The sequence below is a fragment of the Heterodontus francisci genome, unplaced genomic scaffold, assembly GCF_036365525.1.
Source record: "Heterodontus francisci isolate sHetFra1 unplaced genomic scaffold, sHetFra1.hap1 HAP1_SCAFFOLD_86, whole genome shotgun sequence".
Classification (NCBI taxonomy): Eukaryota; Metazoa; Chordata; class Chondrichthyes; order Heterodontiformes; family Heterodontidae; genus Heterodontus; species Heterodontus francisci.
Window position 1 is genome coordinate 3232537 of NW_027141093.1, and position 15848 is coordinate 3248384.

At 45.3% G+C, this 15848-nt stretch overlaps 1 non-coding gene across 1 annotated transcript; it reads right to left on the reverse strand.

Moving 5' to 3' along the window:
- Positions 1-11532: 11532 nt before the first annotated feature.
- Positions 11533-11606, reverse strand: trnas-aga (transfer RNA serine (anticodon AGA)). The gene has a single exon. It is a non-coding gene; the product is annotated as a tRNA-Ser (tRNA).
- Between the last annotated feature and the right edge of the window lie 4242 nt (positions 11607-15848).

Sequence of the window (15848 nt, forward strand, 5' to 3'; positions counted from 1 at the left end):
CTGCAACAGCCTTCCACACTATCCACAACTCCAGCAACCTTCGTGTCATCGGCAAACTTGCTAACCCAGACTTCCACTTCCTCATCCAAGTCATTTACAAAAATCACAAAGAGCAGAGGTCCCAGAACAGATCCCTGCGGAACACCACTGGTCACCGAGCTCCAGGCTGAATACTTTCCATCTACTACCACCCTCTGTCTTCTATGGGCCAGCCAATTCTGTATCCAGACAGCCAACTTTCCCTGTATCCCATGCGTCCTTACTTTCTGAATGACCCTACCATGGGGAACCTTATCAAACGCCTTGCTGAAATCCATATACACCACATCCACTGCTCTTCCTTCATCAATGTGTTTTGTCACAACTTCAAAGAACTCAATAAGGCTTGTGAGGCATGACCTGCCCCTTACAAAGCCATGCTGACTGTTTCTAATCAAACTATGCTTTTCCAACTAATCATAAATCCTGTCTCTCAGAATCCTCTCCAATAATATGCCCACTACCTCCGTAAGACTGACTGGTCTCTAATTCCCAGGGTTATCCCTATTCCCTTTCTTGAACAAGGGAATAATATTTGCCACCCTCCAATCATCTGGTACTACTCCAGTGGACAGTGAGGACGCAAAGATCATCGCCAAAGGCGCGGCAAGCTCTTCCCTCGCCTCCCTTAATATCCTTGGGTATATCCCGTCTGGCCCCAGGGAATTATCTGTCCTCATGTCTTTCAAAATTTCCAGCACATCCTCCCTCTTAACATCAACCTGTTCCACCATATCAGCCTATTTCACGCTGTCCTCACAAAGACCAGGTCCCTCTCACTAGTGAATACTGAAGCAAAGTATTCATTTAGGACCTCCCCTACCTCCTCCGACTCCAGGCACAAGTTCCCTTCACTATCCCTGATTGGCCCTACCCTCACTCTGGCCATCCTCTTGTTCCTCACATAACTGTAGAACGCATTGGGATTTTCCTTAATCCTCCCCGCCAAGACTTTTTCATGTCCCCTTCTAGGTCTCCGAAGTCCATTCTTCAGTTCCTTCCTGGCTACCTTGTAACCCTCTAGAGCCCTGTCTGATCCTTGCTTCCTCAACCTTCAGTAAGCTTCCTTCTTCCTCTTGACTAGCTGTTCCACATTTCTTGTCATCCAAGGTTCCTTCACCCTACCATCCCTTCCTTGCCTCATCGGGACAAACCTATCCAGCAGTCGCAGCAAGTGCTCCCTAAACAACCTCCACATTTCTGTTGTGCATTTCCCTGAGAACATCTGTTCCCAATTTATGCACCCCAGTTCCTGCCTAATAGCATTGTAATTCCCCCTCCCCCAATTAAATATTTTCCCATCCCGTCCACTCCTGTCCCTCTCCATGACTATAGTAAAGGTCAGGGAGTTGTGATCACTATCACCGAAATGCTCTCCCACCGAGAGATCTGCCACCTGGCCTGGTTCGTTGCCAAGCACCAAATCCAACATAGCCTCCCCTCTAGTCGGCTTATCTACATATTGAGTCAGGAAACCTTCCTGGACACACCTGACAAAAACTGCTCCATCCAAACTATTTGCACTAAGGAGGTTCCAATCAATATTAGGGAAGTTGAAGTCACCCATGACAACAACCCTGTTACTTCTGCACCTTTCCAAAATCTGCCTCCCAATCTGTTCCTCCATGTCTCTGTTGCTATTGGGGGGTCTATAGAAAACTCCCAATAAAGTGACTGCTCCTTTCCTGTTTCTGACTTCCACCCATAATGACTCAGTAGACCAACCCTCCTCGATGACCTCCCTTTCTGCAGCTGCCACTCCCCCACTTCTTTTACCTCCCTCCCTATTCTTTTTGAAACATCTAAAGCCCGGAACATCCAACATCCATTCCTGCCCCTGTGATATCCACGTCTCCGTAATGGCCACAACATCGTAGCTCGAAGTACTGATCCATGCTCTAAGTTCATCACCCTTATTCCTGACACTGCTTGCATTAAAATAGACACACTTCAACCCATCGTACTGGCTGCAACTTTGCCCTGTCAACTGTCTAACCTTCCTCACAGTCTCTCTGCACTCTGTATCTGCCTGTTCAACAGCTACCCCATCCACTTATCCATCGCTCAGGTTCCCATTCCCTTGCCAAACTAGTTTAATCCCTCCCAAAGAGCTCTAGCAAACCTCTCGCCCAGGATATTGGTGCCCCTCCAGATCAGATGCAACCCGTCCTTCTTGTACAGGTCCCACCTACCCCAGAAGGTATCCCAATGATCCACATAACTGAAGCCCTCCCTCCTGCACCAGCTCTGTAGCCACGTGTTCAGCTGCACTCGCTCTCTGTTTCTAGCCTCACTAGCACGTGGCACCGATATCAATCCTGAGATTACTACTCTGCTCGTCCTGCCTTTTAGCTTCCAACCTAACTCGTATATTCGCCTTTCAGGTCCTCATCCCTTTTCCTAGCTATGTCATTGGTACCGATATGTACCATGACTTCTGGCTGCTCCCCCTCCCATTTAAGAATCCTGTAGACTCGATCCGAGACATCAATGACCCTGGCACCCGGGAGGCCACATACCATCCGGGAGTCTCGTTCGCGACCACAGAATCTTCTGTCTGTTCCTCTAACCATTGAATCTCCTGTCACTATCGCTCTCCTATTCTCCACCCTTCCCTTCTGAGCCGCAGAGCCAGGCTCAGTGCCAGAGACCTGGCCACTGTGGCTTTCCCCTGGTAGGTCCCCCCCCACCACAACCGTATCCAAAACGGTATACTTATTATTGAGGGGAACGGCCACAGGGGATCCCTGCACTGTGCGCCTATTCCCTTTCCCTCCCCTGACGGTCACCCAGCTACCTTTATCCTGTGACTTAGGTGTCAGTACTTCCCTATAACTGCTCTCTATCATCCCCTCTGCCTCCCGCATGATCCGAAGTTCATCCAGCTCCAGCTCCAGTTTCCTAACGCGGTCTGTGAGGAGCTGGAGTTGGGTGCACTTCTCACAGGTGAAGTCAGCAGGGACACAAGTGGTGACCCTTACCTCCCACATCCTGCAAGAGGAGCATGCAACTGCCCGAGCTTCCATCCCCTCTGCTCTAAATTGACAACAGAGAATAAAAAAATATAAAGGAAAACCTTACCTTACCAAACCCTCCACACAAGAGTCCTTTTTTTTATTTGGAGGAGGAGGATGGGTGGGAGACACTACACGTGTAGTGTTTCGGGTTTAGCCACTGCCCGAATATATAAGTTCACTTACCCAGCAGTCCCCGTGTCCGTGTCTGCCGAATCACCAGGTAAGTACTTTATAGTGAAACGTACCTTCCCGGCTGCCCCCTGGCTCGCACTATCACCGCTACTGCTGATCAAAGGTGTTGCTGTAATAAAAGCAGAAAATGCTGGAAATGCTCAGTCGGTCTGGCAGCATCTGTGCAGAGAGAAACAGTTAACAGTTCAGATCTGTTTCCTTAGCTCACATTAAATTTGTTTCTTTCTCCACAGATGCTGCCAGACCTGCTGATTATTTCAAGCATTTTCTGTTCATGTTTCAGATTTCCAGCATCCGCAGTATTTTGCTTTCGTACGTGTGTTGCTATGTCTGGGACTGTTTGAGTGCAATGCTATTGCTTTATAAACAGCGTTGAAACAAACATTTATCCAGTTAACACACAGCACTAATACACAGCTGGATATAAACAGCAGCCTGCAGCAGAGGGCGCAGTGGAAGTTTATTAACACAAATAATTCACCAGCACTATATTTATTGCCATCCACAATCACACCACGCTTCATCTTAACACGTTTTATTCTTCATTGACATCAACTTCTTGCTTCCAATAAACACTTCAGTTTGGAAAACAGCTTCAAAATCACCTTTATTCACAAACCCGAACACACACCGGCCCAGACTTTCCCCTTTCGGTCAACCCATTCCTGCATCACTGCCCATCCACCAACAGTTGTTGCTAGAATCATACAATCATAGAATGGCTAAAGCACAGAAGGAGGCCATTCGGCCTGACGAACCCATGTTGGCTCTCTGCTAAAGCAACTCACCTCTTCTCACTCCCCAGTCAGTTCAATTTCGGTGGTGGGAAAACTTCTCGAAAGAATAATTCGGGACAAAATTAATAGTCCCATGGACAAATATGGGTTAATTCAGGAAAGAGAGCATGGATTTCTTAAGGGAAAATCATGTTTAACTGTCCTGCTGGAGTTTTTTGATGAGGTAACAGAGAGGGATGATGAGGGCAATGCTGTTGATGTGGTGTACATGGACTTTCAAAAGGTCTGGTAGCATCTGAATGGTCACTGACCTGAAACATTAACTCTGTTTCTCTCTCCACAGATGCTGCCAGACCTGCTGAGTATTTCCAGCACTTTTTGTTTATATTTCAGATTTCTAGCATCTGCAGTATTTTGCTTTTATTGACTTTCAAAAGGAGTTTGATACAGTGCAACACAACAGACTTGTGAGCAAAGTTATAACTCATGGAATAAAAGGGACAGTAGTAACATGGATATGGAATTGGCTGAGTGACAGTAAACAAAGAGTACTGAGCAATGGATGTTCTTCGGAATGGAGGAAGGTTTGTAGTGGAACTCCCCAGGAGTCAGTGTTGGGACCCTTGCCTTTCCTGATATATATTAATGACCAAGACCAGTGTGCACAGGGCAGAATTTCAAAGTTTATGGATGATACGAAAATTGGAAGCATTGTGAACTGTAAGGATGATAGTGTAGAACTTCAAAAGGACATAGACAAGTTGGTGGAATGGGAGGACAGATGACAGGTGAAGCTCAATGCAGAGAAATGTAAATTGATTCATTTCGGTAGGAAGTACATGGAGTGACAATATAGAATAAAGGGTACAATTCTAAAGGGGGTGCAGGAGCAGAGGGACCTGGGGTTATATGTTATTGGTTGAGAGAGTGGTTAATGAAGCATACAGTATCCTCGGCTTTAGTGATAGAGGCATAGAGTACAAGAACAAGGAGGTCATGTTGAACTTGTATATGACACTAGCCTCAGCTGAAGTACTGCGTCCAGTTCTGGTTGCCACACTTTAGGAAAGATGTGAAGGCATTGGAGAGATTATGGAAAAGATTCATGAGAATGGTTCCAGGGATGAGGAACTTCAGTTATGAAGATAGATTGGAGAGGTTAGGACTGTTTCCCTTGGAGAAAAGAAGGCTCAGAGGTGATTTTTTAGTGGTATTCAAAATGATGAGGGGTGTGGACAGAGTGGATGGGGAGAAACTGTTCCCACTTGTAAAAGGATCGGGAATGAGAGAGCTCAGATTTAAAGTAATTGGTAAAAGAAGCAAAAGCGACATGAGGAAAAACCTTTTCACACAGCGAGTGGTTAAAGTATGAACTGCCTGAGAATGTGATGGAGGCAGGTTTAATTGAAGCATTCATAGGGGAATTAGACTGTTATCTGAAAAGGAAGAATGTGCAGGATTATGGGGAGAAGACGGGGAAGTGACATGAGGTGAATTGCTCATTTGGAGAGTCAGTGCAGACACGATGGGCCAAATGGCCTCCTTCTGTGCAATAACAATTCTGTGATTCTGTGATTCCAATATTCAAGTCATTTCTATATATGGTGGTCCTGACACTGACACTTGTGGACATCACTGTTCACCATCTTCCATTCTGAAAAACAACCAAATATCACAACTCGCTTTTCTTGATATTTCATCCATTTTTGAATCGAAGCAGATACTGACCCTCCTATTTCAGGAACATCAGTTTTGTTACCCAGTCTTTTATGTGGTCGTTTGTCAAACGCGTTCTTAAAATCCATATAGACAACATCCATTGCTTTCCCTTCATCAACCTTTTCTATTACTTCATCAAAAAAATGAGTAATGTTAGTGAAGAAGTGGAAAGGTGCTGAACCTCTCAGTTTTCGGTCCACCCAAACCAAGTTCAAGCCCTGAATAATGAACCGATTGCCTCATTAGTTCTGTGAATAATACAATGATTTAATAGACAATGTTTTGAAACATTCCTGCCCATAAATCTTGATAACAGAGAGTGTGTGGATCTGCTAATTCAGAATGTTTAATAGATGCAGTCCTCAGATCCGACAAGGTACCCCTGAACATCCACAGTAAAGACAGTGCGGATGAGGAAATGTAAGAGCTGGGAGCTGAAACTCAGGGACGGCCGAGCTCTCCTGTCATTGAGCTTGTGTGTCTGCTCTGCTCGCCGCACTTCCGGCTCTACTTTGTTTCCAATGAAAAGATAAAAAGGGCCGTTCGGTTTTCCTCTCACTGAGAGCGTGTTTCACTCGGGTTAATATAACCCGGGACTTTTGCTGCTGAAATGAATTCTGCAAGGTCCCAGCAAACACACCGGCTCCCTCCTTTCTCCCCTCTTTCTATCGGATTGTTTCACCAGGAGGGGCTCAATAATAACAAACCCCCTGCAGGGAATGACCTCAAATTGAGCATCTAAATGGGGCAAGTGGGCAGCTTTCTGGGTTCTAGGTTCCCCCTACCCCGCCCCTCCCTCCCTCCAGTCCAAGCCCCTCTTCACTTTCTTTGGGACTTTGATGAGGGTGAAATGGGGAAAGTTCCCATTGATGTTTGAATGCTGAATTGCTGCAGAGATCTGCGCACGCGCGATGCAGCCCCGCCCCAGTGGGACTCACAATAAGGAGTGGAGCGCATGCGCAGCCTTTCCCCAACCCAGTCTGTGAGGCCATTCACTCAATCATGGGAAGATGCTTTAAATCAGCTGCTAATGGAGACTTCCCGGGCCCGGGGTAAGGGAACAAACAGCATCTACTTCCAGCAGCCACTGCTTTGGGAGCGTGTCCGCAGATGTGCTCAGAGATTAGCATTGAGTGGTGGGAAGTTGAGGGGGAGTCGGGGAGTGTTTGGAACAGACACTGTGGAGCAGGAGCTGCTCCCGGAACATGGAGTGAGCCGGGGACACGGGGAAGGGAGAGTTCATTCTCGGACAGTGTCTGTACAGGCTCAGGGAGACACAATGGGAATTAATCACTATTGAAAATCACTGACAATTTCACCACCCAAAGGAGAGGGAATTTTCCTGCTTTAGTTCCAGTCTCTCACTGTTTGTTGGATTGTGAACAGTGGGGGGAAAATAGCCACTATTAGCAAAATAACGATGTGGACAGTTAGACAAAGAGCATTTATTGCAGACACCAGGTGAGAAGTGTGAAAGGCACATTTTAAATAGTGGCTGCTTGTTTTCCGTTGAAATAGAAATGTGACTGTGTAAAGGTCACTGCTCTATCGGACAGTCCCAGTCATTGAGCAGTGCAGGGCTTGTGTTGTTTCTGAATGTCACAAACATTTTGTAAAACCACTGCAAACACCCGGTAAACAGAAGCTGAATACTGCAGTACTGCAGTGGAGTCAGACACTGACACTGTTTGTGTTCTTGGTTTTCATTTTGTGATTGTTCATAATGATTATTATTGGGACGATTACATTGATTGCTTTTGTATCTTCTACCTCACCAGTTCTTTCATTCCTGCAGGAAAATACATGAAGGAACCTGACTGGATGTGGTGATTCTTGGACACAAGGAAAAGTGCAGTGATCTCGTTCCAACACACAGTCGGTACAGGATCACTCCCAAAGCACAGAGATACTGCCAGCTCATCAGTTCCACTGGAACAAACAAAATAAGTAGTAGGACAGACACTGATCCCAAAGTCAAGAGACACATTTTCAATCCAACAGTCAAACAACAGCAGGAGAGACAGAAGTTGTTTCTATTTCACTCCAATTCAGTACAGCTGACAGGTTGATACATCAATCACAGTCCAAAAACAAACTCACTATCAGATCTAAATAAACTCTGTCACCATGGTCACATTTTAAATATAAAATCTGAAATAGAACAGACAAAATTTACAGAATTGAAAGGTACAGAATGAATGCAAGGAGGCTTCAAGGGGATTTGGACAGGTTAAATGAATGGGCAAGAACATGGCAGATGGAATATAATGTGAATAAGTGTGAAGTTCTCCACTTTGGTCAAATAAACAGAAAGACAGAGTATTTCTTAAATGGTGAGAGGTTGAGAAGTGTCGATGTCCAAAGGCACCTGGGTATCCTTGTTCATGAGACACGAAAAGCTACTATGCAGTTGCAGCAAGCAATTCGGAAGGCAAATGGTATGTTGGCTTCATTGAAAGCGTATTTGAGTACATGAGTAAAGATGTATGAAGTCTAGATGAGACCGCACCTGGAGTATTCTGTACAATTTTGGTTTCCTTATCGAAGGAAGGATAGACTTGTCACAGAGGGAGTGCAACAGAGATTCACCGGTCTCATCCCCTCGGATGGTGGGATTGTCTGATGATGAGAGACTGCAGAAACTGGGCCTAAATTCTCTAGAGTTTTGAAGAATGAGAGGTGATCTCATTGAAACAGACAAAGTTCTTACAGGGTGTCACAGGGTAGATATGGATAGGATGTTTCCTCTGTCTAGTGAGTCCAGAACAAGGGGACACAGTCTCAGAATAAGGGCAGACTGAGATGAGCAGGAATTTATTTACTCAGAGGGTGAAAAATCTGTGGAATTCTTTATCCCAGATGGCTGTGGAAGATCAATCATTGAACATATTCATGACAGAAATCGATAGATTTCTAAATACTAACAAGATCAAGGGATATGGAGATGGCAGAGAAAAATGGCGTAGAGGTAGATGATCAGTCACGATCTGTTTGAATGTTGGAGCAGGCTCGATGAGCTGAATGGCCTAATGCCCCTATTTCCTATTATCCTATGAATCCCAATAATGTACATCAGAACGTTAGACCAAGTTATGCATTACATACCAGTTCAAAAATCCCACAGAGATTAAGACTGAAAGATACAGTATCAATTCCATTACTACAAAATGAAGGACTTGGAGCTTGCAGACCAGCCCATGTATAAGATTGAAAGTTATATTTTCATTCACAATCGTTTTCACAGAGCTTAATATTGAATACCAATCCACAACTTGTACAGGACTACCAAATAAAACCTACAACTGTAAAATACAGTTAATCCATATTTTAAATTAAACACAAGGCAAATAAATATTGATACATTAAGAGAGCGGGAAACAGTGAGAGCAGAGTGGAGCATAAAGAGCCCAGGAGAGAGAGGGAGCAAGAGTTCACTCGGAGAGCAGGGAACAGCGAGAGCAGGCGTCAAAAAAGGCAAAGGAATACACAATTAATGGGAGAACACTGAACGGTGTAGAGGAAGTGAGGGACGTTAGAGTGAATGTCCACAGATCCCTGAATTAGCAGTGCAGGTCAATAAGCTGGTTCAGCAGGTAAATGGAATCCTTTCCTTTATTAACTGAGGTATAGAGTATTAGGGTGATCTGGTATCCATGGCAATAAGTCACTGACAGCTAACATTCAGGTGCAGCAAGCAATTAGGAAGGCTAATAGTATGTTAGCCTTTATCACAAGAGGATTTGAGTACAGGAGTAGTGAATTCTTGCTTCAATTGTATAGAACCTTGGTTAGACTGCACTTGGAGTACTGTGTGCAGTTTTGGTCCCCTTGCCTTAGGAAGGATATTATTGCCATAGATAGAGTGCAAAGAAGGTTCATCAGACTTGTTCCTGGGATGGTGGGACTGTCCTATGAAGAGAGATTGGGGAAACTGGGGCTGTATTCTCTGGAGTTTTGAAGAATGAGAGGTGATCTCATTGAAACCTACAAAATATTTAAAGGACAGTCAGGGTAGATGCAGCTAAGATGTTTCCCCTGGTTGGGGAGTCGAGAACCAGGGGACGCAATTTCAAAATAAGGGGCATGCCACTTCGGACAGTTTTGAGGAGAAATGTTGTTACTCAGAGGGTTGTGAATCTTTGGAATTCTGTACCCCAGAGGGCTGTGGAAGCTCAGTCATTGAGTATGTTTAAAGCAGAGATTGACAGATTTCTAAATACAAATGACATAAGGGAATATGAGGAAAGTGTGGGGAAAAGGGCATTGAAGTGGATGATCAGCCATGATCATATTGAATGGTGGGGCAGGCTCGATGTGCTGAATGGTCGACTCCTGCTCCTATGTTCCTATGTTCCGAACTCCACATTATCGATGAGACACAGCCTCAGGCCGACTTGTCGGGTGTTGCAAACAGATAACACTGCTTCTGATCTTCACCGGAACAGAGAGTGAGATGTAAAATTGATCATCAAACAGACTGTGAGAGAATACAACAGAATAAAACACATGGAGAGACACTGTGGAATAACAAATAGATTAGATTGGAATGTTGAATTATGATTGGAATGGATAAAACAGCAGATTAAATTGGGACAGAAAAGAGAAACTGATGGGAAGAAGGAAGAAAAGAAAGGATGGATCTGTTCACTTTTTTCAGTTTTTTCACTGGTCCATAAAAGCTGGATTAAAAAAAGATGCAAAAAACAGAGAATTTCACCAAAAAGGGAGATTAAATGCTGCCGAAACCTTGGATCGAAGGATGCCCCAACAGATCACCTGTTTAACTGTCTCCTCACTGGGGGATTTCAATCAATGAGCAATATTATTCTCTCCTTTTCTTTTGTTAAATGAAACCACTACTGTCACTTGGAGTTAATATCCCTGTGTTCCAACTCCTGAATAATGAAATTGTGAGTTTCGTGATATTTTTTGGACACATTTCCTGCTGAAAGAACTAAGAGCTCTTTTCTAATTTACACAATACTATATACACACTCATCAAGCCTCCGAAACTAGCATCCTTGGTGCTGCTCTCTCCTCCCAAACCTCATCTCATGTGACTGTTACATCATCACTCTGATTGTGGGAGGGGTTAATCCCACTGTTTTCAGCATTAACCCTTTACATCCTCATACTGCACTGTCTGTCCAAAAAAATCGGTGGAGGGAACTTGAATTATCAAAACAACAACAGCTGCCAGTTGAAAATCAACTCAACCCATCAGAGAGAGACTGTCAGAGAACTTCCTGCATCCAGTCCTGACCCTGTCACATGAAGCAGCTGCTCACCCAGACCCCACTCTCATCAACACTGAACATTTTTACTGAGACCCTTCAAATACTGTTTATAAAAGGCCGCAAAGATCAAAGTTCACACAGTTGTATTAAATACAACAAAGTTTAATATCTTCTCACCGTTTCTCGGGAACCACATGAGACTTAGGTTTTCTTATTTGGTTCCTTTGATTTTTCTTGTTCCTGACTGACAAATATTCCAAACCTCAGATAAACCCTCCCACTTGCGTCATGTCCCAGTCTCGGTTAAAAGCAACACATAATGACACAAACACTCTCCTTCAGTGAGATCAATATCAAGCTGTTTTCCAGGTTGAATGGAACTGTGAACAAATTAATGTCAAAGAAGTCACCTTTGATGTATCAGCACTGAAGTTCTGCACAAGGAGGAACAGCCATTCCAAACTCATATCCTTCACAAAGGCTGTTTTTGTATGTGATTGAAATTCATCAATTATTTTGAATTAAAGTTCACAAGACACAGATGTCAGTGTTGATAATGAAACTTTTCAACCATGTTGCAACTGTGAAATAAGGCTCTGCTGGGAGTTGAACCCAGGATCTCCTGTTTTCTAGACAGGTGTTTTAACCAACTAAGCTACAGAGCCAGATCACAAATGTGTGTGCAATTGAAATCAGAGGAAGGCCTTGTAGATAGTGGGCAGGCTTTGGCGAGTCAAGAGCTGAGTTCGTCACGGCAGTGTTCCCAGCCTCTGACTCGCTCTTGTAGTTGTTGCTGTAGCTGTAATTGTAATAGGCAACCGTCTGTCTCGGAAGACGATGGGCTACACTCGGGGTGAACGTCACTTCTGTGTGAAACATCGTTTGTTGTGGCTGTAGAGGATGACTCGTGAGTGACAATCCCTTCCGCAGCTGGTACAGATGAATATCATTGGCCCGAGGTCGACTGATAATTTTTCCTTCCTCTGAGCTCTCTTTCCCACCATCTGGTCATTTCTTTTGTCCTCTGCTTTTCCCATGGTCTTCCTGAATGCCTTTCTCCAGGAATTCCAGTCAGCAGGAAGGACTTCCCATGCATTGACTCCAATCCCAGTCAGCTTGAGATCTCGCTTTGCAGATGTCCTTGTATCACAGATGTGGGTGACCTGTTGGTCTCGTGCTGATAGCAAGCTCACCATAGAGCGTGTCTTTGGCAAAGCGACCGTCATCCATTCAGCACACATGACTCAGTCAACAGAGTCACCGCTGACTCAAGAGGGCAAACATGCTGCGGATCCCTGCACGCTGGTGTACTTCTGCATTCGGCACTCTGTCCTGTCAGGAGATGCCCAATATCCATCTGGGACAGTGGAGGTGGAAGCTGTTCAGCTGCTTTTCTTGGCTTGTATAAGTTGTTGATGCTTCTCTACTCTAAAGGAGGGTGCTGAGAACACAAGCCTGTTACACGCGGAGTTTTGTATTTTCGATCAGTTTGCTGTCGGTTCACACTCGTCTTCTCAACTTTGACATGACAGCTGCAGCATTGACAATCCTGGTGCTGATTTCAGTATCAAGGGACAGATTGCTGGTGATTGTTGATCCAAGGTATGTGAAGCTGTTGACAACCTCCAAAGTGAGCCTGTCGATGTTGATGGAAGGTGGAGTCTCTCGTCCTGGCCCATAACTTTGATCTTACTGATGCTGATCGTCAGTCCAAACTCCTTGCAGGCCAGGGAGAACCGATATACAAGCTGCTGTTAATGAACTTCATTATGGGATGTCAGCACAGCGTCATCAGCAAAGAGCAACTCACAGACCAAGAACTGACTCATTTTGGTCTTGGTGCGCAGTCTTGCCAAGATGAACAGCTTGTCATCAGCTCTGGTATGCAGGTGGACACCCCCATCTGAGTCACTGAAAGTTTAAAATAGCAGCATGGAGAAGAAAATGCCAATTGTAAAGGATGTGAGCTGTGAGGAGGTTACAAGGAGGCTTCCAGGGGACTTGGACAGGATAAGTGAATGAAATGACAGATGGAATATAATGTGAATAAGTGTGAAGTTATCCACTTTGGTAGAATAAACAGAAAGACAGAATATTTCTTAAATGGTGAGAGGTTGGGAAGTGTTGATGTCCAAAGGGACCTGGGTGTCCTTGTTCATGAGACACTAAAAGCTCGCATGCAGGTGCAGCAATCAATTCGGAAGGCAAATGGTATGTTGGCCTTAACACGAGGGGTCATGAGTACAGGAATAAAGATGTCTTGCTGCGATTGTATAGAGCCTTGGTGAGATTGTGTTGGAGTATTGTGTACAGTTTTGGTTTCCTTATCTAAGGAAGGATATACTTGCCACAGAGGGAGTGCAACGGAGGGTCAGCAGACTAATCCCTGGGATGGTGGGATTGTCTTATGAGGAAACTGGGCTTGTATTCCTTAAAGTTTCATTTAAAAGGCCATTTAAAACTGAGATCGGGTGGAATTTCTTCACTCAGAGGGTGGTGAATCTTTGGAATTCTCTACCTCAGGGGTTTCTGAAAGTTCAATCATTGAGCATGTTCAGGACAGAAATTGATAGAAATATTGATACTCATGACATCAAGGGATATGGGGAGAGCGCGGGAAAGTGGTGTTGAGGTAGATGATCAGCAAGGATGTAATTGAATGACAGATCAGGCTCGACAGGTGAAACTGCCTCCTCCTACGTTCTGAAGAGAGTTTGCACCAGGACACAGCCCTGTTTTACCCCACTGCTGATCGTGAAAGTGTCTGATGTTGCTCCATTGTAACTGACGGAACTGTGCATGTTCTCGTGGAAAGAAGAGATGACGCCCAAGAGTTCAGGAGGGCAGCCTAGTTTCCACAGCAGTTTGAAGAGTCTGTCTCTGCTAACAAGATCGAAGGCCTTGGTGATGTCTATAAAGACAATGTAGAGTGTTCTGTACTGTTCACAGTACTTCTCCTGTAACTGCCGAAGTGAGAAAATCATGTCGACTGTCGATCTACCAGCTCTGAAGCTGCACTGAGACTCAGGATAGATGTGTGATGTCAGGGTCTGCAATCTGGTCAGAGCAATGTGAGCAAAGACCTTCCCCACAATACTTAGCAAGCAGATGCCTCGGTAATTGCTGCAGTCACTGCGATTCCCCCTTATTGTTGTACAAGGTGACAATGTTTGCATCACGCATGTTTAGAGGCGCAGATCTCCCCTTCCAACAGAGACACAGAAGTTCAGGGAGATGCTGCAGCAGAGCTGCTTTTCCACTTTTGATGATTCCAGGTGGAGGACCATCATTTCCCAGGGCTTTACCACTGGCAAGACGGTCAATGGCCTTGTTGAGCTCTACTATGGTGGGGTCACTGTCCAACTCCTCCACGACAGGGAAGTCTGGAATGGAGCTGAGAGCTACTTCAATGACAATGTTCTCCGTTATGTAGAGTTCAAGGTAATGCTCCACTCACCTTTCCATCTGCTTGTTAGGTTCAGTGATGATCGTCCCTGTCTTTGTCTTCAAAGGTGCTGATTTAGTTACTGCTGGGCCCGTTGCTTTCATAATTTTTTTTTTATTCATTCATGTGATGTGGTCATCACTGGCTAAGCCAGCATTTATTGCCCATCCCTCATTTCCCTTGAGAAGGTGGTGGTGAGCTGCCTTCTTGAACCGCTGCAGTCTGTGTGAGGTCGGTACACCCACAGTGCTGTTAGGAAGGGAGTTCCAGGATTTTGACCCGGAAACAGTGAAGGAAAGGCGATATAGTTCCAAGTCACGATAGTGTGTGGCTTGGAGGGGAACGTGCACGTGGTGGTGTTCCCATGAATTTGCTGCCCTTGTCCTTATAGTTGGTAGAGGTTGCGGGTATGGAAGGTGCTGTCTAAGGAACCTTGGTGTGTTGAATTCCTTCATATGTCCCTCTCGCAGCCCCCAGATTCAGCGGCAGATTGGATGCTGTTGCAGAGTTTTAACCAGTATTGATTGGTGCAGTGCTGAGCAGTCTGCAGAGACTTGTTTCTGGCAGCTCTGAGAGCATCTAGAGTTTGTTTGCTGGGGACTTGTTTGTAGTTCATGAGGGCTCTCTTCTTAGTTGCAGTAACTGACTCCATTTCAGTCCAATAAGCCTCAAACCAGTCAGCATTCCTCCCATCTCTTTTCCCATACACAGTGCGTGCAGAGTTATAGATGGTGGCGTGCAGATGATTCCACCTTGACACTGCACTGAGGCCTTGGGTGTTTTCTGAAAGAGCCTGATCGAGGATGTTGAGGAACTCCTGGGTCCTTTCTGGGTCAGTGGTTCGGCTAGTGTTGATCCGAGAACGACCTTTCTTCTTGGATGGATGAAGCTTCCTTGGCTGAAGCCTGACCTTGTTACACACCAGGGAGTGGTCAGTGTCACAGTCAGTGCTGTGATAGCTGCTTGTGATGAGGATACTGCTGAGGGTGGTACGTCTGGTGATGATAAGGTCTAGCTGGTGCCAGTGGCATGATCTCGGACGTCTCCAGGACACCTTGTGGCACAGCTTGACCTGGAAGTAGCTGTTCGTCACACAGAGTCCATGGTGACAGCATAGCTCCAGAAACCTCTGTCCATTTTTGTTCATCTTGCTAATCCCCTGGTGCCCTATGCTCATTGGCCAAGCTGTAGTCAGTACCCAAGCTTGCGTTGAAATCCCCGAGAAGATACAGTCCCTCGGTGCTGGGAATTCTACTGATGGCAGTGTCAAGTGTCTCATAGAATTGATCCTTGACATCTGGGGTGGAGGTGAGTGTCGGGACATAGATGCACATGAGATTAACTGGGCCCGCGCTTGTTGACAAGTGAAGGGTAAGAAGTCTCTCTGAACCAACTGTGGGGGGTTCACTCATTGCAAGTAGCGTGTTTTTTACTGTGAGACCCACTCCATGCTCACGAGTTG